Source organism: Globicephala melas, chromosome 15 (assembly GCF_963455315.2).
Source record: "Globicephala melas chromosome 15, mGloMel1.2, whole genome shotgun sequence".
Taxonomy (NCBI): Eukaryota; Metazoa; Chordata; class Mammalia; order Artiodactyla; family Delphinidae; genus Globicephala; species Globicephala melas.
The window spans coordinates 62,460,801-62,485,370 of record NC_083328.1 but is presented as its reverse complement, the minus strand read 5'-3'; the positions used below and the strand labels follow the sequence as shown (position 1 = coordinate 62,485,370).

The window sequence follows — 24,570 nt, the reverse complement described above, 5'->3', positions numbered from 1 at the left end:
TCTGTAGCTAACGACATATGTGACCTAGGGCAAATCATGTAACTAGGGCAAATCATGTAAAAGAGGTTTACTAACCTCTGTGGGACTGTTTTCTGCTACCTTCTTAATTAGAATTCTTCAGGGGTTCTGCCCAGGACAAATGTATCTGTTTTTTGATATTTGTTACTTGAAGTATAACACACATAATGCGAAGTGCACAAATCATAAGGATAATGAATTATAAAAAGAACATACTTGTATGACCACTGCTGTTGTATTTTGAAAAAGCTTCCTTGGTGATTATGATAAGCTTTCCTTTAAAAGAAATCACTGGACTTGAGGCTGTAGGTAATCTCATGTCTTTCACAACTCTTTCTAGAGTGAAATTAACAGAAACAGTGATAGAAGGAATTTGGCCAGTCACAAAAATTTGCTTTGAATAGGTTTATTGGGATTATATATTAAGTCTTCTGATGTTTTTCTTCTTCCTCTTTGCCCTTTTTCCTTTCTGTCTAGGTCCTGGATGGAATGGAGAGGGGTCCTACTCAACTTCTGACTATCTTTTCTGAGAGTGGTCAGAGAGTTCTTAAACAGGTCTGTTGATTCTGTAGTACACAAATGCAAGTTCGAGTTATAAAAGATTTGGATTCAGCCTAAACAAAGAATTGAATTAGGAAGTAGACTTTTTTTAAAAAAAGAAGCCATTTTGATCTCAGTGTCCACAGGGTATTTTACTTCGGCAAGCTGCATTTGGCATGTGGATTGGACCCAAAGTGACTGAATTAAATAAGATCTGCTTAATATAAAAGCAGTTGTTATATCTTTATCAGTTATGCTGAATATATATAATATGGCAGAATTCTTTATTGGTTCCATGGAAAGTACCAGGAAAAGATGAAAAGGTGAATATCTCAGTTGTCTGTGATTCTGGTGGGTGATGGAGGCATGGATAAATCCAAGAAGGAAAATAATTATATGGCCCTCTTTCTAATGTTCTCAGAATTCATAACATTGGGGTAAAACAAAGCTACCTTTACCTTGCATATCTCTGGTTAAGGGAAGGGCAAGTATATATGGGTTTTGTTTGTTTGTTTTCTTTTCTTTTACCCTTGTCTGCATCACCATGAATGAACTTTATCATTATTCAGACCGATAAAAACTCAAGCTTAGTGATTTCCCAAACTTGTCTTTACATTGGAATCATCTTTGGAGCTTTGCAAAGTACTAATGTCTTTGTTCCCCCTCCCTACCACCACCCCCCACCCTAGATTGTGGGGGTATGGCCTGGGAATTTTTAGAAGATCCCAAGGTGATTCTAAAGTGCTGCCAAGTTTGGGAATCACCGTTTTAGCTAGTTAAAGCAGATCTGGCCACTACGCACCTTGTGAATTTTTTTGCGTAAATATTTGGATAAATATATAAATAAGGGATAAATATTTTGTTTTAGAATCCTGTACTTTAAACCTAAATTTTTACTAGAATGAAAGCTCTGTAAAAGCAGGTACCATGTCTATATTTTTTTCACCATTATATCTTTAGCATTTAGAACAATAACTAACATGTGCTATATGCTTAAATATTTGTTGAATGAGTGGATGAACCTATTAGTCTCTAGTGAGCTGAGAGTATGCTTTTACCTAATACTCGAGTGGTCTGAGGTATAGAGTGGGGTGGTGGTGGTAGTGAAGAGCCCAGCCTCTATGACTAATTGACTGGGCTCCAGTCACAGCTCTGTCACTTACTAGCTGTAAAACCTTAAACAAGTTACTTCTCTAATACCTCAGTGTCCTCATTTGTACAAGGGGGGTAATAGAATCTATTACATGGGGTTTTGGGGGGAACTAATTGAGTTAATAATACAAAGTGCTTAGAACAGTGCCTTGCACATAATAGTGTTCTGTAACTTTTAGCTACTGTAGAATTCAAGACACTCCAGATTCTCGGTAGTTTGAATAATTTAAATATAGAGTGTTGTATGGGGGCTAAGGTAGAATAATGGAATCAGCTGCATTAGATGTAGTTAAAGAAGACTTGACAAAGAAGGTTATTATTATTATTATTATTTTTGGTCAACTTAATGAGGTATAATTTACATACAGTAAACTGCACCATTTAAAAGTGAAACATGTTTCAGTGAATTTTGACAGATGTTCTTATTAGTTTACAGTATTTATTATGAAACACCTGTCACAACCAAGATACAGAAAATTTCCATCTTCCTAAGAAATTCCTTATATTCCCTGCAGTCTGTCCCTCCTAGCCCCTCCACCTATATATTGCTTTGCATTTTCCAGAACTTTATGTAAATGCATTGATACATTATGTTCTGTTATGAGTCTAGCTTCTTTCACTCAGCAGAATGATTTTTTTAATGAAAATGACTAACATTTATTGAGCATTTAATACATGCCAGATATGGCTCTAAATTTCTTTTTTCTTTTTTTATTATAGCTGGTGTTTATTGAGCTTTTATAGTGGGCCAACATTAGTCTAAACATTTTATTTTATTTTATTTTTCAACAGAATGATTTTGATATTTATCCATGTTGTTGCATGTGTCAGTGGTTCATTCCTTTTGAATGAGTAGTGTTTTGTTGTATGGGTATACCATGCTTGTTTATCTGTTCACCTGTGATAGACAGTTGAGTTGTTTGCAGTATTTGATGATTGTGAATAAAGCTACTGTAAGCATTTTTGTGCAAATCATTGTATATTGATATATTTTGATATATTTGATATATATTGATATATATTGATATATTTTCACTTATTCTGGAGTAAATCCCTAACAGTTGTACTGCTAGGTTGTATGGTGTATCTAACTTGTTAAGAAACTGCCAAATAATTTAAAAAGAAGTGAATGTTCAGCAGGATTTCCAGGGAGGGTGCATTAGTTATCTATTGTTGCATAACAAATTACCACAGATTTAGCAGCTTAAAACAACACACATTTATTAGGGCACAGTTTCCATGGGTCAGGAATCTGGCTTAGGTGGGCCCTCTGTTTCAGGGTCTCTTACAGGCAGCAGTCAAGGTGTCAGCCAGGACTGGAGTCTCATCTCAGTGATTGACTGAAGACGGATTTCCTCTAAGCTTACTTGGTTGTTGGCAGAATTAACTTCCTCAAGGGATGTTGGATTTAAGGCCTTGGTTTCTCACTAGCTACTGGTTGTCAGTTTCTTGCCTTGTAGCCTCTCCAACATGGCAAGCTGAGAAGGCAGTAGAGCCTCCTAGGGAGATGAAAGTCTCATTCTTTTATAACCTAATCATGGACGTGCTGTCCCATCACTTTTGCTGTATTTTTTTGGTTAGAAGTAAGTCACTAGGCCATCCCTCAGGGGGAAGAGGGGGCAGGGGAGATTACACGAGGGCATGAATACCAGGAGGCTGGGATAATTGGTGGCCATATTAGAAGTCTGTCTACCACAGAAGACATGGCTTAGTGCCAGGCTGGGACTAAATGGGACATTAAAAAGAGTGGTGGTGGTGAGGAGTAGTTTGTGAAATTTTCTTTACCTTCCCTGTATCAAACTATATCTCTTTCTTCCTTCTGTCTTTCACATCAGCTTCTTTCCCCTTCAAGAGCAGATACATAACACAAAGATCATTCTCACAATGAGATTTTAATCTTGAGTGGGTTTTGTGTGTGTGTGTGCGTGCCTGTGTGTGTGTGTGTGTTTAAAGATTCAATTAAGGCCTCTCCCTGTATCATTTAGTGTTTATATACATGTGTATTTTTTAAAAAAACATTTTGTCGTGGAAATTGAGACAGATATGAAAGGAGAATACTATCATGAACCCCCATGTACCTTTCACCCAGCTTCCACAATTTATTTTTTACTAATCTTATATCTAAAATTTACATACAGTAAGATGCACTAATTTTATGTGTACAGTTTTCATTGGAACAGATGTATATATCCCCACAATCAAGATATAGACCATTTTCACTCCAAAGGTACCTCATCCCTGTGCAATCAGTCCCCACCCCAGTCTCAGGCAAGCACCCATCTGATGTCTGTTACTGTAGGTTGGTTTTGCCTGTTCTAGAATATCATAGAAATATTCTTTTGATCACCATGAAGTTTTTGAGATTCATTCATGTTGTTGCCTGTATCAGCAGTTCAGAGTTCTTCAGACTTGGCACTGTGGACATTTTGGACAGGATAATTCTTTGTCTTGGAGATTGTCCTGTGCATTGTGGGTTATTTAGCAGTATTCCTGACCGTTGTCCACTAGAAGCCATTAGCACTCCCCTCCCCATTTCTAAGAATCAGAAATGTCTCCAGACGTTGCCAAATGTCCAATAGGGGACCAAATCTCCTCCCTACACTGGTTGAGAATCCTTTCAGTAGTTGATCCTGTTTATTATTTGGCAGTATTCTATTGTAGGGATATACTTCAGTTTATCCATTTGCTAACTGATAGACATTTGATTTGTTTCATTTACTTTCAGTTGAGGCTATTGTAGATAAAGTTGCTATTAATTTTCATAGGCAAGTCTTTGTGTAGACATGTTTTCATTTATTTGGGGTAAATACCTAAGAGTGAGATTGCTGGGTCTTCTGATAAGAAACTTTATAACTTTAAACTGCCAAATTGTTTGTACCTTTTTACATTCCCACCATATGAGAGTTTCAGTTGCTCTGCATCTTTGTCAACATTTGATATTATCATTCTTTTTAATTTCAGCCATTATAGCAGGTGTAGCTTTAATTTGCATTCTCCTGATGATCAATGATGTTGAACATCTTTTCGTGTGCTTATTGTAATGTATCTGTTCAAATCTTCTGCCCATTTTTTATTGGGTTGTTTGTCTTATTATTGAGTTTCCTTTGTCTTTTTCCCAACATGTGTACCAACATTAAGAAAATTGAAATAATGAATCAGTTGTATATACTTCTTATATTTAAAATGTGAACATTTCCCATGATGTTAAGTATTCCTGAAAACATGAATTTTAATGGAGAAGCAGTATTTGAGTACATTTAAATTGATTAACCACTTCTGCTGTAGAGCCTTGAGCTAGCTTCCAGTTTTTCACTATTATTAATATTTTGATAAACACCTTCAAATATAAATCTTTAACCACATCTCTCATTATTTATTGAGTTAGATTCCTAGAGGTTAGGATTAGTTATGATGTTAAGGAGAATGAACATGTAAAAGCAAAATATGAATGTTAATCTATTTCATTGTACCTTTGCCACATTTGAGTATTTCATTTTAAAAATATTTGCCATTTGATGTTGGAAGAAAGGCATATTTCATCTGCTTTTTTTTTGATTACTTATGAAATGAAAAAACTTTTCATATAGTTATTGATGATTTTTATTTCTAATTTTATAAATTTTCCATTTGGGGGGCCAATTTTTCTGTTGGGATGTTAATGTTTTCCTTAATTTTTAAGAGGACTTTAATGTTAAGTTTATTAACCTTTTGTTATTTACAAATATAATTCCCAACTTGTATTTTGCCTTTTTACTCTTGTGTACTTTGTCCTGCAAAATTTTAAAAATAATAATGAAATTATATGATAAAATCTATATTTTGCTTTAGCTCTTCAGTCCGTGAAATGATAAATATACTATATATGAATATATAACCAGCCTGTGATTGTAGTTTTATGATTTTATTTTTTATATTTAACTTAAGCTTTTTTTTTTTTTGGCCACACCACGCGGCATGTGGGATCATAGTTCCCGGACCAGGGATCAAACCCACGTCCCCTGCAGTGGAAGCACAGAGTCTTAACCAGTGGCCTGCCAGAGAAGTCCCTGCATTTAACTTTTTAGTCAGAATTTTTTAGTATACATTGTTGATAAGGTCTGAATGTTTGTGTTCCCCCCAAATTCATATTTCAAAGTCATAATGCCCAATATGATGGTATTAGAAGGTGGGCCTCTTGGGAGGTGCTTAGGTCATGAGGGTGGAGCCCTCATGCAGTCATGAATGGGATTAGCGCTCTTATAAGAGAGATCACACAGAGCTCCCTAGCCCCTTCCACCACATGAGGACACTGCAAGAAGTTGGCAGATTGTAACCCAACCACGCTGGCACAGTGATCTTGGACCTCTCAGCTTCCAGAACTATGAGAAGTAAATTTCTGTTGTTTATAAGCCATCCAGTTTATGGAATTTTGTTATAGCAGCTCGGACAGACTAGGACAATTATGAAGTGAGGAGAATTTTTTTTTTTTTTGGTTGCATCGTGGCAGCATGTGGAACTTCCCCAGCCAGGGATCGAACCTGTGCCCCCTGCAGTGGAAGCACGGAGTCTTAACCACTGGATCACGAGGGAAGTCCTGAAGTGAGAACTTATAAAATTTTTTCCAAATACTCAACCAGTTTGTCCCAACTACAAAACAAAGTCATCTCCTGTAAAGAAATATGACACAACATCCATTAATGAACAATCAGAAGAGAACTAAATAAAAAGAAAAGTCACCTACAGCAACCCACAAAACGGAAGACAATATTTGTAAATCATATATCTGAAAAGGAATTTATATCTAAAATTTATCAAGAACTCTTAAAATTCAGTAATAAAAAGACAAACATCCTAATTTAGAAATTGGCAAAGGATTTGAATAGATATTTCCCCAAAGAAATCATGCCAGTGGCCAGTAAACATGAAAATATGCTCAACACCTTTAGCCATCAGGGAAATGCAAATCAAAACCACAATGAGATACAATTTCACACCCACTAGGATGGCTATAATCAGAAGGATAACAAATGTTGGTGAGGATGTGGAGAAATTGGAACCCTTGTATACTGCTGATGGGAATGGAAAATGGTGTAACTCCTTTGGAAAACAGTCTGGCAATTCCTCGAAAGGTTAAGTATAGAGATAACATATAACCCAGCAATTTCACTTCTAGGTATATATATACACGCAAGAGAAATGAAAACATATCTCCACCAAAACTTGTACACAAATATTCATAGCAGCATTATTCATAATAGTGAATGGTGGAAACAACCCAAATGTCTATTAACTGATGAATGAATGAATGAATATGGTATTTCCATACAAAGGGATATTATTTGGTAATTTAAAAGATGAAGTACTGTTACTTGCTACAACACCTTGGAGAAATGAAGCTAAGTGAAAGAAGCCAGTCACAAAAGGCCACTTATTTTATGGTTCTTATTGTATGAGGTATCTAGAATAGACCAGTGTTCCTTGACCTAGTCTAAAACTCTATCGTTTAATGCAGAGGGGAGGGGTAACCCATTAAATTAATGACAGAGCATTTTAGCAAAATTGTTCGTAGTACTCGAAGATGATGGTGACTGATAATAGTTCATCTTTATTTTGTACCTTACCTTCCTTTTGAATAATCATTTTTAAAAAATAACGTTTGGTGCTAATCATTTGTAACAGTTATTTAGACTTAGCCCTATGTTTAACTGATTTCATTTCTTGCTTCCTATTCTCAAGGTCTTTGTTTTTGGTTAATTATTATTCAGATAATATTTTTGTGAAAAGTACATGATTGATATACATCTGAAAGTATCATTATATTGATTTCACACTGAATGACAACTTGGTGGGGGAGGGAGCAGGATTATTAGGTCACATTATTTTTTCCACTATTAATTCTTTAATATTTTGCCATTATCTTGTGGTCTTGCAAAGCAAAAATCTGTGGCCAGACCGAATTTTGGTCCTCTATGTATGACTTGTTTTTTCCTTCTTGAGTGATTTGGGGCATTTTCTTTATCCTTGAAATCTGAAAATTTAACTAGAACAAATCCAGTTGTCACTATCTTTTTAGTAATTTTGCCTGGTCTTTTGTAAGCTCTTTAGAGCTGGAGATGCAGAAGATTCTCTGACTCAGGAAAGCTTACATTTCCTTTTTAAAAAATCTTTAATTATTATTTCTGTCCATTTGTTTCAGGGATAACAAATTATTTGAAGTTTATTTTTCTCTTCTCTCCTTGTCAATCCTCTCATACTTTTCATTACTTTGTCCTTTCCTTCTCCATTCTGGAAGAATTTCTCAAATTTGTTGTCTCCACATTTCTAATTAAGTATTCTGCTCTTTACTTTTTCTAGTAAAGATTTGAATTCTGTTACAGAATATTTGTAGTTTTTACCTTTCTTTTCCCCTTGTCTTATTTCTGCCTGCATCTCAACTAGTTCTTTTCATTTCTGCCTGTGAACTTTGAACTCTTATTTCAGTGTGTTTTATCAAATTTGTTGAGAGTAACGTAGTTGATTTCTAAAATTTAACCTGTTGCTCCTTATATATTCATTTTCTGAATTACAGATGCAGAGTTTCTCTTCTTTTATGTTACAGAATGTTTTTCTATCTCTTCCCTCAATTATTCTTCCTTGAATAAGGAGAGGGGTATACAGGTCTAGTATGTGCCAAATAGGGTAGACAGTTTCCTTCATTGGCTATTTGGTAGCTGTAGGAATTCTCCTATCGGATGTTAAACTAAAGGACTAACGGATGCACATAGTTTCTGAATACTTTCTAGTGTCCAGCAGTCATTTATGTGTTTCCTGCTGGATTGAGTAGGGGAAAGCCCGTCCTCTGACGTGGTAATTTGACTTTGGAAAAGAGGGTTTGTTTTTTGATCATTTGAAGCCTAGGCTGCAAATAACTGTGATTTCCAGAATGTAATGCTCCCAGGGCTTTTGCTCTCTCAGCCCTTCCTGCAATTGCTTTCAAATCTCAGGGTGTATGTACTACTTTGTATGTTATAGAATCTGAAGTAGAGAAGGAAGGCTGTGGGCATGTAATAGCCCTGACCATACTAAGTGAGTCTCTCACAGTAGGGTGATGTGACTTACCACTGCCATTGCTGCCTCTGGAGAAAGCTGTTTTGGAGCAGGTAGTTGGAGGAGGTTAGTTAAAAATCTGTTACCTTCCTGCTGGCTCTACTCTATCTAAAGCCCCATTCCTGCCTGCTGTTTGGCAGAAAAGTCATATATGAGTCCAACAGTTCTTTGAGCAGCAGTCTTAGTTTCCAGTGCTGTTGGTAACTTTGACTCTTAGTGTTTCCTTAAATATATCAATGAAAAATTAGGGTGGAGGTGATGATAGAGATGAACCAGGCATTGTTATAGCCTCCATTTTAGCTCCCAGCTTGATGTTAACTTTTTGAAAGAAGGGAGATGAGAGAAGAGTGTGGAGAATAGCTACTAATGGAAGAAGGAAGAGTTAAAGATCTTATACCAGTTGAGTTCCAGTTTCTCAGGGAAATATGGTAACATTGAAATCAAAGAGCCAAGGTTTAAGATAGTCTTGGTTAGTCTTTGTTTTAAAGTCTATTTTGTTTGATACAAGTATTGCTACCCCAGCTTTCTTTTTGTTTCCATTTGCAAGGAATACCTTATTTCATCCCCTCATGTTCAGTCTGTGTGTGTCTTTAGATTGTGAGTCTCTTGTAGGTAGTATGTATACGGGTGTTGTTTTTGTATCTATTCAACCACTCTTTGTCTTTTGAGCATTTAGTCCATTTACATTTAATCATTAATAGTTTGTACTTACCGCCATTTTGTTAATTGTTTTCTGGTTGTTTCTGTAGTTCTTTTTAGTTCCTTCTTTATTTTGCTCTCTTCCCTTGTGATTTGATGACTATCTTTAGTGTTATGTTTGGATTCCTTTCTATTTTGTATGTGTATATTATAGATTTTTGTTTTATGGTTACCATGAGGTTCATATACAGCTATATATGTGCGTGTGCATTATTTTAAGTTTAAACACATTCTAACAACCCTGCACTTTTACTCCCCCCCAACCACGTTTAATGTTTTGGCATCATATTTTACCTCTTTTTGTTTTGTGTATCCCTTAACTACTTATTGTGGATAGAGATGATTTTACTACTATTACCTTTTAACCTTCATACTAGCTTTATAAGTGGTTGATCTATCTTTACTGTTGTTTTCCTTTATAAATGAGGGGGTTTTGTTGTTGTTGTTTTGTTTTTTTGCCACGCCACACAGCTTGTGGGATCTTATTAGTTTGCTGACCAGGGATCGAACCCATGCATTCTGCAGTGGAGGCGTGGAGTCCTAACCACTGGATCATCAGGGAATTCCCCATAATTTTGATAGTTCTAGTTGTGGTCTTTTCTTTTCCTTTTAGAGAAGTCCTTTTAACATTTCTTGTAAAGCCAGTTTACTGGTGCTAAACTTTTAGCCTTTGCTTATCTGCAAAGCTGTTTATCTCTCCTTCAAATCTGAATGATAGCCTTGCTGGGTAGACTATTCTTGGTTGTAGGGTTTTTTTCCTTTCATCACTTTGATTATATCGTGCCACTTGCTTCTGTCCTGTATAGTTTCTGCTGAAAAGTCAGCTCATGGTCCTATGAGGGTTCCTTTGTATGTAACTAATTGATTTTTCTCTTGCTGCTTTTTTTTCTTTTTTTGGCCATGCAGTGTGGCTTGTGAAATCTCAGTTCCCCAACCAGGAATTGAACCCTGGCCACGGCAGTGAAAGATCCAAATCCTAACCACTAGACGACCAGGGAACTCCCTACTCTTGCTGCTTTTAAGATTCTCTCTTTATCTTTAATTTTTGACGTTTTAATTATAATTTGTCTTGGTGTGGACCTCTTTGGGTTCATCTTGTTTGGGACTCTCTGTACTTCCTAGATGTGGATGTCTGTGCCCTTTCCCAGGTTAGGGAAGTTTTCAACGATTATTTTTCAAATAAATTCTCTACCCCTTTCTGTCTTCTCCTTCTTGGGCCTCTAAACTGCAAATGTTAATATGCTTTAAGTTTTCCCAGAGGTCTCTCAAGCTAACGTCATTTTTCTAAATTCTTTTTTCTGTTCAGCTGTATAATTTCCACTACTCTGACTTCCAGTTTGCTCATCCATTCCTCTGTATCATCTAATCTGCTGTTGATTATGACTGGTGTATTTTTTCAGTTATTGTGTCCTTCAGCTCTGTTTGGTTCTTCTTTATATTTTCTGACTCTGTTAAATTTCTCACTTTGTTAATTCATTCTCCCATGTTGAGTATCTTATGATAATTACCTTACACTCTTTGTCAGGTAGATTGCATATCTCCACTTGGTTTAGTTCTTCTTCTTTGGTTTTGTCTTGTTCCTTTGTTTGGAACATATTCGTCTATCTCCTTGTTTTGCCTAAACTTCTGTTTATTTCTATGTATTAGGTAGGTCAGTTACATTTGGGAGACATGGCCTTATGTAGGAGGTGTCCTGTGGGGCTCAGCAGCATACTACCCTCTGGTCACTAGAGCTATATACTCTTGGGGTGCCCACTGTGTGGGCTGTGTGGGTCATTCTTTTGTGGCGGGGCCAAGTACTGTGGACATGCTGGTAGGCAGGGCTGGCTCCCAGCCTAGTTGGCTGCCAGGTCCTGCCTCATGGGGTGGCTGCCAACCCACTGGTGGTGGGGCTGGGTCCTGGTGCAACTGGCTACAGGGCCCTAGGGGTCTCTGGGCTGGTGTTGGCCCATGGGTGGGAGGGCCAGATCCCTAGGGGGCTGAGGCTGGTGTTGGCCCGCTGGTGGGTGGGGAAGACCCTGGCACTAATAGGCTAGAGGGAGTACTCCAAAATGGCTCTTGCCAGCACCAGTGTCCTCATGGTAAAACAAGCTCCCCCATATGGCTGCTGCCAATGTCTGTGTCCCCAGGTGGTGCCCCAGTTGATGCCTACTTCTCCAGGAGGCTGTCCAAGATTAGCAAGTGGTTCTGACTCAGGCTTCTTTCAAGTTACTGCCTCTGTGCTTGGAGAGCATGTGAGATTTGGCATGCACCCTTTAAGACCAGAGTCTCTGTTTCCTATAGCTTTCCAGTTCTTCTGTACATAAGCCCTGCTGGCCTTCAAAGCCAGGTATTCTGGGGGCTCATCTTCCCGGTGCAGAATCCCTGGGCTGGGGATCCTGATGTGGTTCTTTAACCCCCCGCTCCTGGGGGAGAACCTATGAAATTGTGATTATCTTGTCCTTTGTGGGTTGCCTACCTGGGGGTATGGGTTGTTTTTTTAATAGCTCTTTATTTATAATTGCTTTATTTATCATTTTATTTATAATTGCTTCACAATACTGTGTTAGTTTCTGTTGTACAACAAAGTGAATCAGCCATATGCATACACATGTCCCCATATCCCCTCCCACTTGAGCCTCCTTCCCATCCTCCCTATCCCACCCCTCTAGGTCATCGCAAAGCACCAAACCGATCTCCCTGTGCTATGCTTCTGCTTCCCACCAGCCAACTATTTTACATTTGGTAGTGTATATATGCTGATGCTACTCTCACTTCACCCCAGCTTCGCCCTCCCACCCCATGTCATCAAGTCCATTCTCTATGTCTACCTCTTTATTCCTGCCCTGCAACTAGGTTCATCAGTACCATTTTTTTTTTTTAGATTCCATATATATGCGTTAGCATACAATATTTGTTTTTCTGACTTACTTCACTCTGTATGACAGACTCTAGATCCATCCACATCACTACAAACAACTCAATTTCGTTTCTTTTTATGGCTGAGTAATACTCCATTGTATATATGTGCTACATCTTTATCCATTCATCTGTCAGTGGACACTTAGGTTGCTTCCATGTCCTGTCTATTGTAAATAGTGCTGCAGTGAACATTGGGGTGCATGTCTCTTTTTGAATTATGGTTTTCTCAGGGTATATACTCAGTAGTGGGATTGCTGGGTCATATGGTAGTTCTATTTTTAGTTTTTTAAGGAACCTCCATACTGTTCTCCACAGTGGCTGTATCAATTTACATTCCCACCAACAGTGCAGGAGGGTTCCCTTTTCACCACATCCTTTCCAGCATTTATTGTTTATAGCTTTTTTGATAATGGCCATTCTGTATGGCATGAGGTGATACCTCATTGTAGTTTTTTTTTTTTTTTTCACAGTTTCAGTCCCTTTAATTAGGTGCTCTGAAGAGAGGGCAGAATGGCAGACAAGGGGTGGAGAAGGTGGTGCTTCTTAAGCCCCTTTCAGTAACCGGTCAGTCCTCATCCTCTGGCAGCTGGATCTTGCTGGGGTCGAAGCAGTTGGAGTCCATGATGGGGAGGCCATTGGCCTCTCGGTATTTTACAAGCCTCTCAGCTTCCCGGCGGGCCCACTCCTGCATCCTGTAATCAGGCAGATAAGCCACAAAGGTGCTGCCAAGGACCAAGATGATGGAGAAGCCAAAGAAGAAGACGACCCGCATGTTCCAGAGGTCCACAGCAGGGTCCCTGTCATAACCGTGGGAGTCTGGGTTCTTCTCGTAGAGGTTTTCGTCCTCAGCATCTGGGTCCTCCTGCCAGTGTAAAGTCGGTTCCGGCGGCCGCTTTCCCGCCACAGCGGACGGGGCGATCACAGCCCTGGAGGAGCTGGATTCCCAGCAAACACGGGCAGCCGGGAGCCCTCGCCTCGCCGCCACCGCCAAAAGGCGGCGGCCGCACAAACCTAACATCCCGGCCACCATGACAGATCGTTCTGCAGTTTATCGGGGGTGGGGGCGGAAATGTGACTGAGCAGCTGCAGCTGGTCCGAGCGTGAGAATTGTCGCTCCGCCCCTGCCGCAATAGGTCCCGAGTCGAGATTTTGTTTTCAAAATGGCGAGGCGTCCTCTTTCCCTCCCTCTGTCATGGCCTCACGGAAGACATCTTATCCTCTCGATCAGGCTATGGCCTCATTGTAGTTTTGATTTGCATTTCTTTAATAATTGGTGATGTTGAGCATCTTTTCTTGTGCCTCTTGGCCATCTGTATGTCTTCCTCGGTGAAATGTCTATTTAGGTCTTTCGCCCATTTTTTAACTGGATTGTTTGTTTTTTTGATATTGAGCTCCATGAGCTATTTGTATATTTTGGAGATTAATCCTTTGTTGCTTCATTTGCAAATATTTTCTCCCATTTGGAAGGTTGTCTTTTTGGCTTGTTTATGGTTTCCTTTGCTGTGCAAAAACTTACAAGTTCAATTAGGTCCATTTGTTTATTTTTGTTTTTATTTCCGTTATTCTAGGAGGTAGGTCAAAAAAGATCTTGCTGTGGTTTATGTCAGAGTGTTTTTCCTATGTTTTCCTCTAAAAGTTTTGCAGTGTCTGGTCTTACATTTAAGTCTTTAATCCATTTGGAGTTTATTTTTGTGTATGGTGTTAGGGAGTGTTCTAATTTCATTCTTTCACATGTAGCTGTCCAGTTTTCCCAGCACCACTTATTGAAGAGGCTGTCTTTTCTCCATTGTATATTCTTGCCTTCTTTGTCATAAATTAGGTTCCCATATGTGCGTGGGTTTATCTGTGGGCATTCTATCATGTACCGTTGATCTATATTTCTGTTTTTGTGACAGTACCATACTGTCTTGATTACTGTAGCTTTGTGGTGTAGTTTGAAGTCAGGGAGCCTGAGTCCTTCAACTCCGTTTTTCTTTCTCAAGACTGCTTTGGCTATTCGGAGTCTTTTGTGTTTCCATATGAATAGTAATATTTTTTGTTCTAATCCTGTGAAGAATGCCATTGGTAGTTTGATAGGGATTGCATTGAATCTGTAGATTGCTTTGGGTAGTATAGTCATTTTCACAATATTGATTCTTCTGATCCAAGAATATGGTATATTTCTCCATCTGTTTATGTCATCTTTGATTTCTTTCATCAGTGTTTTATAGTTTTCTGAGTATAAATTTTTCTCCCCCTTAGGCAGGTTTATTTCTAGACATTTTATTATTTTTGTTGCAGTGGTAAATGGGAGTGTTTCCTTAATTTCTCTTTCTGATTTTTTGTTGTTGGTGTATAGGAATGCCAGAGATTTCTGTGCATTAATTTTGTATCCTGCAACCTTACCAGATTCATTGATTAGTTCTAGTAGTTTTCTGGTGGCATCTTTAGGATTTTCTATGTATAGTATCATGTCATCGGCAAACAGTGACAGCTTTACTTCTTCTTTTCCAATTTGTATTCCTTTTATTTCTTTTTCTTCTCTGACTGCCGTGGCTAGGACTTCCAAAACTAGGTTGAATAAGAGTGGCGAGAGTGGACATCCTTGTCTTGTTCCTGATCCTAGTGGAAATGCTTTCAGTTTTTCAACATTGAGTATGATGCTTGCTGTGGGTTTGTCATATATGGCCTTTATTATGTTGAGGTAGGTTCCCTCTATGCCCCTTTTCTGGAGAGTTTTTATCATAAATGGGTGTTGAATTTTGTCAAAAGCTTTTTCTGCATCTATTGAGATGATCATATGGTTTTTATTCCTTAATTTGTTAATGTGGTGTATCACATTGATTGTTTTGCATATATTGAATCCTTGCATCCCTGGGATAAATCCCACTTGATCGTGGTGTATGATCCTTTTGATGTGCTGTTGAATTCTGTTTGCTAGTATTTTGTTCAATTTTTGCATCTGTGTTCATCAGTGATATTGGTCTATAATTTTCTTTTTTTGTGATATTTTTTTCTGGTTTTGGTATCAGGGTGATGGTGGCTTCGTAGAATGAATTTGGGAGTGTTTCTCCCTCTGCAATTTTTTGGAAGAGTTTGAGATGGATGGGTGTTAGCTCTTCTCTAAATGTTTGACAGAATTCACCTGTGAAGCCATCTGGTCCTGGACTTTTGTTTGTTGGAAGATTTTTAATTATGGTTGCAATTTAATTATTTGTGATAGGTCTGTTTATTTTATTTTAAATTTATAATTTTGGTGCATTATCACCAGAGTTTTTGGCTGTTCTATTGTTACATTTTGATTTATTGAGATTTTCTTTATGGCTTTTTTTTTTGGCTGTGTTGGGTCTTCCTTGCGGTGCACGGACTTTCTGTAGTTGCAGTGAGCGGGGGCTACTGTTCGCTGTGGTGCGTGGGCTTCTCATTGTTTTGGCTTCTCTTGTTGCAGAGCACAGGCTCTAGGGGCACGCGGGCTTAGTTGCTTTGTGGAATGTGGGATCCTCCCGGGCCAGGGATTGAACCCACGTCCCCTGCATTGGCAGGCAGATTCTTAACCACTGCACCACCAAGGAAGCCTCTTTATGGCCTTTCTTAAAGGTTAATTTTTATTAATGTTCCTTTGGAGACTTAAAAACTGGTTTTTTCTTGAATTAAAAAATAGTTAAGAGATGGGTATTTCTCTAATAATTATTTATTAATACCTAGTACATATATCCATCTAAAATTTTGAGATTATAAAATCAATATTTGGCAATAATGTAAAACTATAGCAGTCCAATTAAAGGCATTGTAGACTGATACTTTCTTATTAAGAGGGAAATTTTTTCTGATGCATGCCGAAATTATGCAGTTTCCATGCATAATTTCTATGTGCACAATAAAGAATACTTTAGAACCTGAACTGAAAATTTAATGAAAAAAAATGTATAACTATTTTAGATAAAATAGGAAAAAACTAAAATCTATGGAATATCTTTATGGAGTTTAAATACAAAATTTGAAATTCTGTTAGAAGTAGGTTTTGTATTTAGTGTATGTACAAAATATTTTTATTTTGTCTCCAAGCATTTGCGAACAGTGTGCCATGATGTTAATTCATTTTAATTTGACAGATTTATTTATTTATTTTAGGCTTATATATATATATATATATACTTATATATTTTTTTAATTGAAGTATAGTTGATTTACTATGTTGTGTTAGTTTCACAGCACAGTGATTCATATATATATATATATATATATATATACATTCTGTTTCAGATTCTTTTCCCTTATAGGTTATTACAAAATACTGAGTACAGTTCCCTGTCTTTGTAGGTCTTTGTTGGTTATCTATTTTGCAATATATATAGCGGTGTGTATATGTTAATCCCAAACTCCTAATTTATCCCTCCTCTCCTTCCCCCTTTGGTAACCATAAGTTTGTTTTCTATGTCTATGAATCTCTTTCTGTTTTGTAAATAAGTTCATTTGTATCTTTTTTTTGGATTCCACATGTAAGCAATATCATATGATATTGGTCTTTTCTCTGTCTGGCTTACTTCAGATAATCTCTAGGTCCATCCATGTAGCTGCAGGTGGCATTATTTCATTCTTTTTTATGGCTGAGTAGTATTCCACTGTGTGGGTATATGTGTATGTATGTGAATATACACACACACAGACACACCACATCTTCTTTGTCCATTCATCTGTTGATGCACATTTAGGTTGCTTCCATGTCTTGGCTATTGTAAATAGGGCTGCAGTGAATATTGGGGTGCATGTATCATTTCAAATTACAGTTTTGTCTGGATATATGCCCAGCAGTGGGATTGCAGATAACTCTAGTTTTAAGGAACCCATACTGTTCTCCATAGTGACTGTACCAATTTACATTCCCACCAACAGTGTAGGAGGGTTCCCTTTTCTCCACACCCTCTCCAGCATTTATTTGTAAACTTTTTGATGATGGCCATTCTGACCAGAGTGAGGTGATACTGCATGGTAGTTTTGATTTGCATTTCTCTAATAATAAGTGATGTTGAACATCTTTTCATGTGCTTTTTGGCCATCTGTATGTCTTCTTTGGAGAAATGTCTATTTGGATCTTCTGCTTTTTTTTTTAAAGAAAAAGATGTTTAATTTTAGATTGTCTACTTAACAATTCAAACTGAGAAGTTAAACAAAACAATAAAAACAAGATACAAACTCTATAAATATAAACCTAGATGGGTTTGAAAGGAAATATACCCAAATATCAGTAGTGATCATCTGAGTTTTGGGATTACAGTTGATTTTATTCTTTAAAAATATTCTGTATTTTTAAAGATCTCTATAAAAAATTATATATTCTTTTATAACTAGAAAAAAAACCAATAAATTGTATTTTATCAAACAATTTCTCATTGAGTAAGCTTTTTAATGTTGACTTCTACCTCAGTAAGTTTTAGGAAAACATGAAAAGACCTTTGGACCTTTGTTCTTTCAGCTCTCCGCTAGGTGTTTTCACAAACTATATCTCATTTAATCCTCACAGCACCCTCATGAGATTGTTACTTCCCATTTTACAGATGAAAAATATGAGGCTCAGAGAGGTTAAGCAATATATCTAAGGCCTTTCAGATAAGCAGTGATTCAGCTGCTCACTGGCTAGCTGGTAATTACAATCCAGATCTATTGAACCTTGAAATTTATACACTGCTGAGTGTCACACTGCATACACTGCATACATTAAAATTTTGAATTTTGAAAGTGAAAATTATCAATCATGTTAATTAAAATAATCATTGCTATACTGAAGTCTATATGATTTGTGAATATTGTTTCCCAATATTCTTTTCACTTTCTTTTTTTTCACACACACGCTGTATTTTATTTTTACAAGAGATAAATAAACTGACACCAAGCATTGTAAATGGATGACCACAACAAAAGCAACAATGATTGCAATTACCAAACACAAAACACATTCATACTATGTCATAATATTGACGTTCAGTCCAGTAATCCTCCAGTGTAACAGCTCCTTTACTTTGCAGTGAAAATTGATTTGTATATTTTTTGTGTCTGAGTCCTTGTGGGATTTTTTTTTACTCAAACAGAAAGTCACAAAAATTATAATCATCCTCATCAGTTCACTCAGTCCCACGTAATTAATTTTTTTCATCTTGATCTTTTGTTAGCACTTTTATGAATTCATCAGTTTTCCATTAGAGTTCTGAAAATGCTTATTCAGTTCAGCAGTATAGTCAGTTACCAGAAACCTGTACTTGTCAGAGTCTTTTGCATGAATTCCTTGAAGATGAAACCCCCTTTTTTTTTTTTTTTTTTGCGGTACGTGGGCCTCTCACTGTTGTGGCCTCTCCCGTTGCGGAGCACAGGCTCCGGGCGCCGGGCAGGCTCAGCAGCCATGGCTCACGGGCCCAGCCGCTCTGCGGCATGTGGGATCTTCCTGGACCGGGGCACGAACCCGTGTCCCCTGCATCAGCAGGCAGACTCTCAACCACTGTACCACCAGGGAAGCCCTGAAACCCTTTTATAGGAACATTTTTGCAAAAGCATCAGAGTATACCCAGAACTGTCTGTAAATGACAAAAGACTTAAAAATGACCACGGTTAAAAATTTGATGAAAGTTCATAATAATGCAGTTGAGAAGGAAAGTTAGTTATTTCTGAGCTATACATTTTAAAGTAATAACTAGAATTATGACTTATAACATTATACCAGAACATATAAGATTCTTAGAATGTAGTGTCTGAAACATTTATATTAACATATTTTCATACAAATAACCCAAAGAAAGTTTAGTATTAGTTGTTTTTTGTTTGTTTGTTTGTTTTTTTATACTGCAGGTTCTTATTAGTCATCAATTTTATACACATAAATGTATACATGTTAATCCCAATTGCCAAATTCAGATCTTCTGCCTATTTTTTGATTGGGTTGTTTATTTGTTATTGAGTTGTATAAGTTGTTTTTATATTTTGGAAATTAATCCTTTGTCAGTCACATTGTTTGCAAATACTTTCTCCCATTCTGTATGTTGTCTTTTGTTTACAGTTTCCTTTGCTGTGCAAAAGGTTTTAAGTTTAATTTGGTTCCATTCGTTTATTTTTATTTCCGTTACTCTAGGAGATGAATCTGAAAAGATATTGCTGCGATTTATGTCAAAGAATGTTCTAATTTGACAGATTTAGAAATCAATGTATAGAGAGGGCTCAAAGGCTTAGGGTCCCAGTTTCATGATTCTGGTATATGTCCCTTAGTTTTGCTTCTGTATTCTTTGAATTGGTTGGTGATGAGTGCTTTAAGATCTCAGGAAAAAAAAATATTCTTTGCAAATTTAATGAAAACCCTGTTTTAACATTGTCTGAAGATGTCTAAGTTGACTTGATAAATTGTAATATTTGCATTCTGATGCAAGGATGGGTCACCTCTGTAATTTCTGTATAATATTGTACTTTTATTTTTCCTTTTTTTTTTTTTTTAGAGTTTTTATTTGGCTGCTACCTTAAAATAGAAGCCCTAAAAATGCCAGCTTGTTTGGACTTAGAAGATGACCTGGATAAATGATAAAAATTAAGAAAGACATTTTGGTGAGTGAAACCTTATGTGAGAGTGAGTATGGCTCAGCTTAATTCCAAGCAGTGGAATGACACTACCAAAGTTACATTGCAAAAATTCTCTAAGTTTGAGTGCCTTCTGTTTCTCTGGGATTAAGACCTTGATCTCTTTTTTTTTTTTTTTTTCTTTTCTCTCTCAGGGAGTCCATAGACCTCCCAAGAGGCACATCATAAGACTTAAATGTGTTTTAAATACCTGGTCTTCTCCAGCACTACACCAAACCCAGTGTAGTATACTGGGGCCTAGTGTTCTGTCAGTCAATCTTGTGAGTCATGATTTAATTAGAAATTGAAAACTGATGGCCTGTGGGCCATATGCAGGTGCGGTGAGTTTCATTTGGCCCATAGAGTATTTTCCAGAAATATAAATCAATTTTAAAATTTGGAGATTTTACTAAATATATGGATTTTAGTCTATTCTTAAAATTGAGAATGTTAGTCCTGGGCCTGTATAACACCTTCTGTCCCTCCAGAAAGAAAGTAATAAAGTGGAACAGAGTAGCAGCTGCTGATCATAGATGGGTATGCAAGTTTCCTATTGCCCAAACCATTCATACAGTATGTGCAAATGCATTTAATGTTCAGTGTTCTTCTCTTACTTACTTTATGTGCCTGACCCCTGTAGGTATATGAATTTGTGATTTCTGAGGTGCATAATAGCATCTTGTCTTTTTGCTCAAATGGCAGATAATCTGAATAGTCTGTGACAATCTTTTAACCATTATTCACATAGGAATCTGAATATATGTAAATATACATATAAAATATATATTTAAACTGGAAAAGACTGGTGTAAGTAATTAAATATATGTAATATATATAAATTTATATATTTATAAATATATATGTTCAAATATGTTTATTTTTAAAACATACTGTGATTTGGAAGATGTTCATAGATAAGCTTCTTAGCATTCCTGATGTCTGGCAGAGTTTTACCATGGAGCAGTACTATGTTTCTGGTATGCTTGTTTTTTCCCTTTTTTTTTTTTTTTTGGCCACACCACATGGCATGTGGGATCTTCCCCCACCAGGGATTGAACCCGTGCCCCCTGCACTGGGAGCGTGGAGTCTTAACCACTGGACCTCCAGGGAAGTCCTCTTTTTCCTTTTTTTTTTTTTAAACAATTAACTCTTTATTGTGATCAATTTCAAATATTTATAATTTATAGTACAAATAAAAATATAATGAACACCTGTATACTCATCACCTATAATTAGCCATTATTAACATCTTGTTATATTTGATTAATCTGTTTTTTCCTCATTTTTTTCAAGAGTAAATTGCAGACATCATGACATTTTACCTCAAAATGCTTCCGTATGCATCTCTTGGGACTTCCGTGGCAGTCCAGTTGTTAAGACTCTGTGCTTCCATTGCAGGGGGCACGGGTTTGATCCCTGATCAGGGAACTGAGATCCCTCGTGCCATGTGATGTGGCCAAAAAAATAAATAAATGCTTCAGTATGCATGTCTTAAGAGACAATAAGAATATTGTGGGCTTCCCTGGTGGCGCAGTGGTTGAGAGTCCGCCTGCCGATGCAGGGGACACGGGTTTGTGCCCCTGTCCAGGAAGATCCCACATGCTGTGGAGCAGCTGAGCCCGTGAGCCATGGCTGCTGAGCCTGCGTGTCCGGAGCCTGTGCTCTGCAACGGGAGAGGCCACAACAGTGAGAGGCCAGTGTACCGCAAAAAAAAAAAGAACATTGTCCAAAATAACCACAGCACCATTATTATCACACCTAACAAAATTAGTAATAACTCCCTAATTATCCTAAAAATGTGCTTTGCATCTGTTTTTTTTCAAACCAAGATCCAGTAAAATACTGTACATTGCATTTGATATTTTAAAAAAATATTTATTTATTTGGCTGCATTGGGTCTTAGTTGCGGCAGGCAGGCTCTTCGTTGTGGCATGGGCTTCTCTCTAGTTGTGGCACGTGGGCTCCAGAGCGCGTGGGCTCAGTTGTTGCAGCACACATGTGCTCTCTAGCTATGGTGTGCGGGCTCTAGAGTGCACAGTCTTAGTTGCCCTGCAGCATGTGGAATCTTAGTTCCCTGACCAGGGATCGAACCCACATCCCCTGCATTGGAAGGTGGGTTCTTTGACCACTGAACTACCAGAGAAGTCCCCATTGCACTTGATTTTTAAAGCTCTTAAGTCTCTTTTAATGTAGAACAGTACTACCCACCCTTTTTTTCCCCTGTGACCACTGACTTATTGAAGAGGCCAAGCCAATTGTGCTGTAGAAATCCTACACTCTAGATTTCCCTAATTATTTCCTCATGGTGTTCTTTAACTTGTTCCTCTGTCTCCTGTTAAAAACTTGTTAGATTCAGGTTAAACATTTTGGCAGGAATATTTCATAGGTAATGCTGTGCACTTAATATTGTACATAATTTCTGGTTGTTTCTCTGTTAATGATGCTGAGGTGGATCATTGCATTCAAGTGGTAGAAGTCAAGTCTTTCCGTTGTGAAGTTACAGTTTTCCCTTTGCCAAGCAGCAGATATCTGGGATGATACTTTGACATCGTGTAACTATCCAGAACTCTGTCAAATTTTCACATAGTGTTTTTTCCTTACTGATGATCCTTGCCTGAATTATTTTATTAGGGATTGCAAAACTGGGGGTTTTCTATTGACACCATCTTTTTATATTTAAGTTGGCATTCTTCCATAAAAAAAGCTTTCCTTTATCAACTGGAGCTCTTTGGCTCCTGAAATGATTTCATTTGGAAATCTTTTTCATTCTACCTTGGACAAGTAGAATAAATGATATGCTTGCTTTTAAAATTTCTCCTAAATATCATATTTGTTTTTAGATTCTTTATAAAAGATCAAAATAGCCCCAATAAGAAGTTAAATCAGTAGGTAATCTGAAAATTATGTGGGTGAGCAAGATAACTGGTGGTTAATTTTAGCTAACACAAAGAAATAGCGCATGCTCATGATAGATGACCACAAATAAGCAAATGAGTCTCTTGAGCTAGTCAGCTATACTCTTGGAGAGAATTTTCACTGAACTACATTTTCACTCAAAGATTACTCCATTATTTTGATAATAAATCCTTAGATTTTAAGTGGGCATTAATCTCAAAGAATATGTTATCTGGAAGAAGTTTCATTTTCTTCTAATTTTTATAAATTTATTTATTTTTGGCTGCATTGGGTCTTCGTTGCTGCACGCGGGCTTTCTCTAGTTGCGGTGAGCAGGGGCTACCCTTCGTTGCAGTGCATGGGCTTCTCATTGCAGTGGCTTCTCTTGTTGCGGAGAATGGGCTCTAGGGTGCGTGGGCTTCAGTAGTTGTGGCTTGCAGGCTCTAGAGCACAAACTCGGTAGTTGTGGCGCACGGGCTTAGTTGCTCCGCACAGGCTTAGTTGCTCTGCACGGGCTTAGTTGCTCCACGGCATGTGGGATCTTCCCGGACCAGGGCTCGAACCCGTGTCCCCTGCATTGGCAGGCGGGTTCTTAACCACTGTGCCACCAGGGAAGTCCTGAATGCTGTTTTTTCTTTTTTTTTTTTTTTTTTTTACATCTTTATTGGAGTATAATTGTTTTACAATGGTGTGTTAGTTTCTGCTTTATAGCAAAGTGAATCAGTTATACATATACATATGTTCCCATATCTCTTCCCTCTTGCATGCTATTTTTTCTTAACCATCCAAATTACACTGTTCCTTTGTAACACCAATGGTACTAGAAAAGGTTATAATTGCCAGACTATAAGACACTCTCTGCTCAAATGTAAAAGTTTTTTTCCATTTTTATTTACAACAGAGGAATTTTCCCCCTTAAAATTGCTTAGGTTTGGTTTTTGAAAAGCCTTTGCTCTTGAAGTTTAGTGATTATTTTAAAAAGAAAAGTTAAACAGTTTTAAAAAGTTGATACTTTTTTTCTATTTATGCAAGTAGTATAACCATATTACAGCATATTTAGCTTTGCATTTTCCTAATGACTCAGCGTTTTTGGAAAATAGGAAAAGAAAATTTACCAACAATCTTACCAACCTAGCACAATCACTATTTGCGTTTTAGTGGGTTTATTTTCAGTCCTTTTTTTATTATCCATCTTTTAAAAAAATAGCTTTAATTATGCTTTATATAGGGAATTTTTTTAAATTAGAAGATATGTGTGAGGTTCTTGTGTTTCTATACCATTCTTGCTTAACACAAATGCTGAAAATTAATGTCCATTCATTCACTTTTGGGTAAGAATGTGATCATCAATCCCAAAGATAATGGAGGAAATGGCCACATGGTGTGGTCTTTAATATTTGTACTCTTTGGTAGGCAACATAACTGAAAATAGCAGAAAATGTGACTTCCCTAGACCTAAAAGTTAAAAAGTAATTTAGTTCTGTCCTAGACATAGTTCTTTGCCTCTGTAAATATGTGTTAACCACTTATTTTCCTTTTGCAAAAGTATTTTTAAATTTTTGTGTCTTTGTTTTGTTTCTGAATCATTATTTTCAGCTATGCGACTATTAATAACCCTTTAAAAGTTGTTTTAAATGGTCCTCATGAAAAACTTTAGGATTTTAGGTAGTCCTGCAGATGCTCTTAGTTAGGTCAAGTTGTCCTTTGCTGGTTAAAGCAGAGGGCTTT

The 24,570-nt window shown here is 37.2% G+C and overlaps 1 protein-coding gene and 1 pseudogene across 9 annotated transcripts in view; one reads left to right on the top strand and one right to left on the bottom strand.

Moving 5' to 3' along the window:
* Positions 1-24,570, top strand: part of NCOA6 (nuclear receptor coactivator 6) — a 97,767-nt gene that overhangs the window by 19,243 nt on the left and 53,954 nt on the right. For 7 of the 9 annotated variants that reach the window (XM_060284130.1, XM_060284129.1, XM_060284127.1 and 4 more), the window contains exons 2-3: positions 496-573; positions 19,830-19,935. The exons of 1 other annotated variant lie outside the window; for it this stretch is intronic. The gene's annotated coding sequence lies outside the window, so the exon portion shown is untranslated. The remainder of the gene's footprint in view (positions 1-495; positions 574-19,829; positions 19,936-24,570) is intronic. One more of the 9 variants, XM_030830822.2, reaches the window with a different exon arrangement.
* Positions 12,841-13,432, bottom strand: LOC115839308 (NADH dehydrogenase [ubiquinone] 1 beta subcomplex subunit 11, mitochondrial pseudogene; annotated as a pseudogene).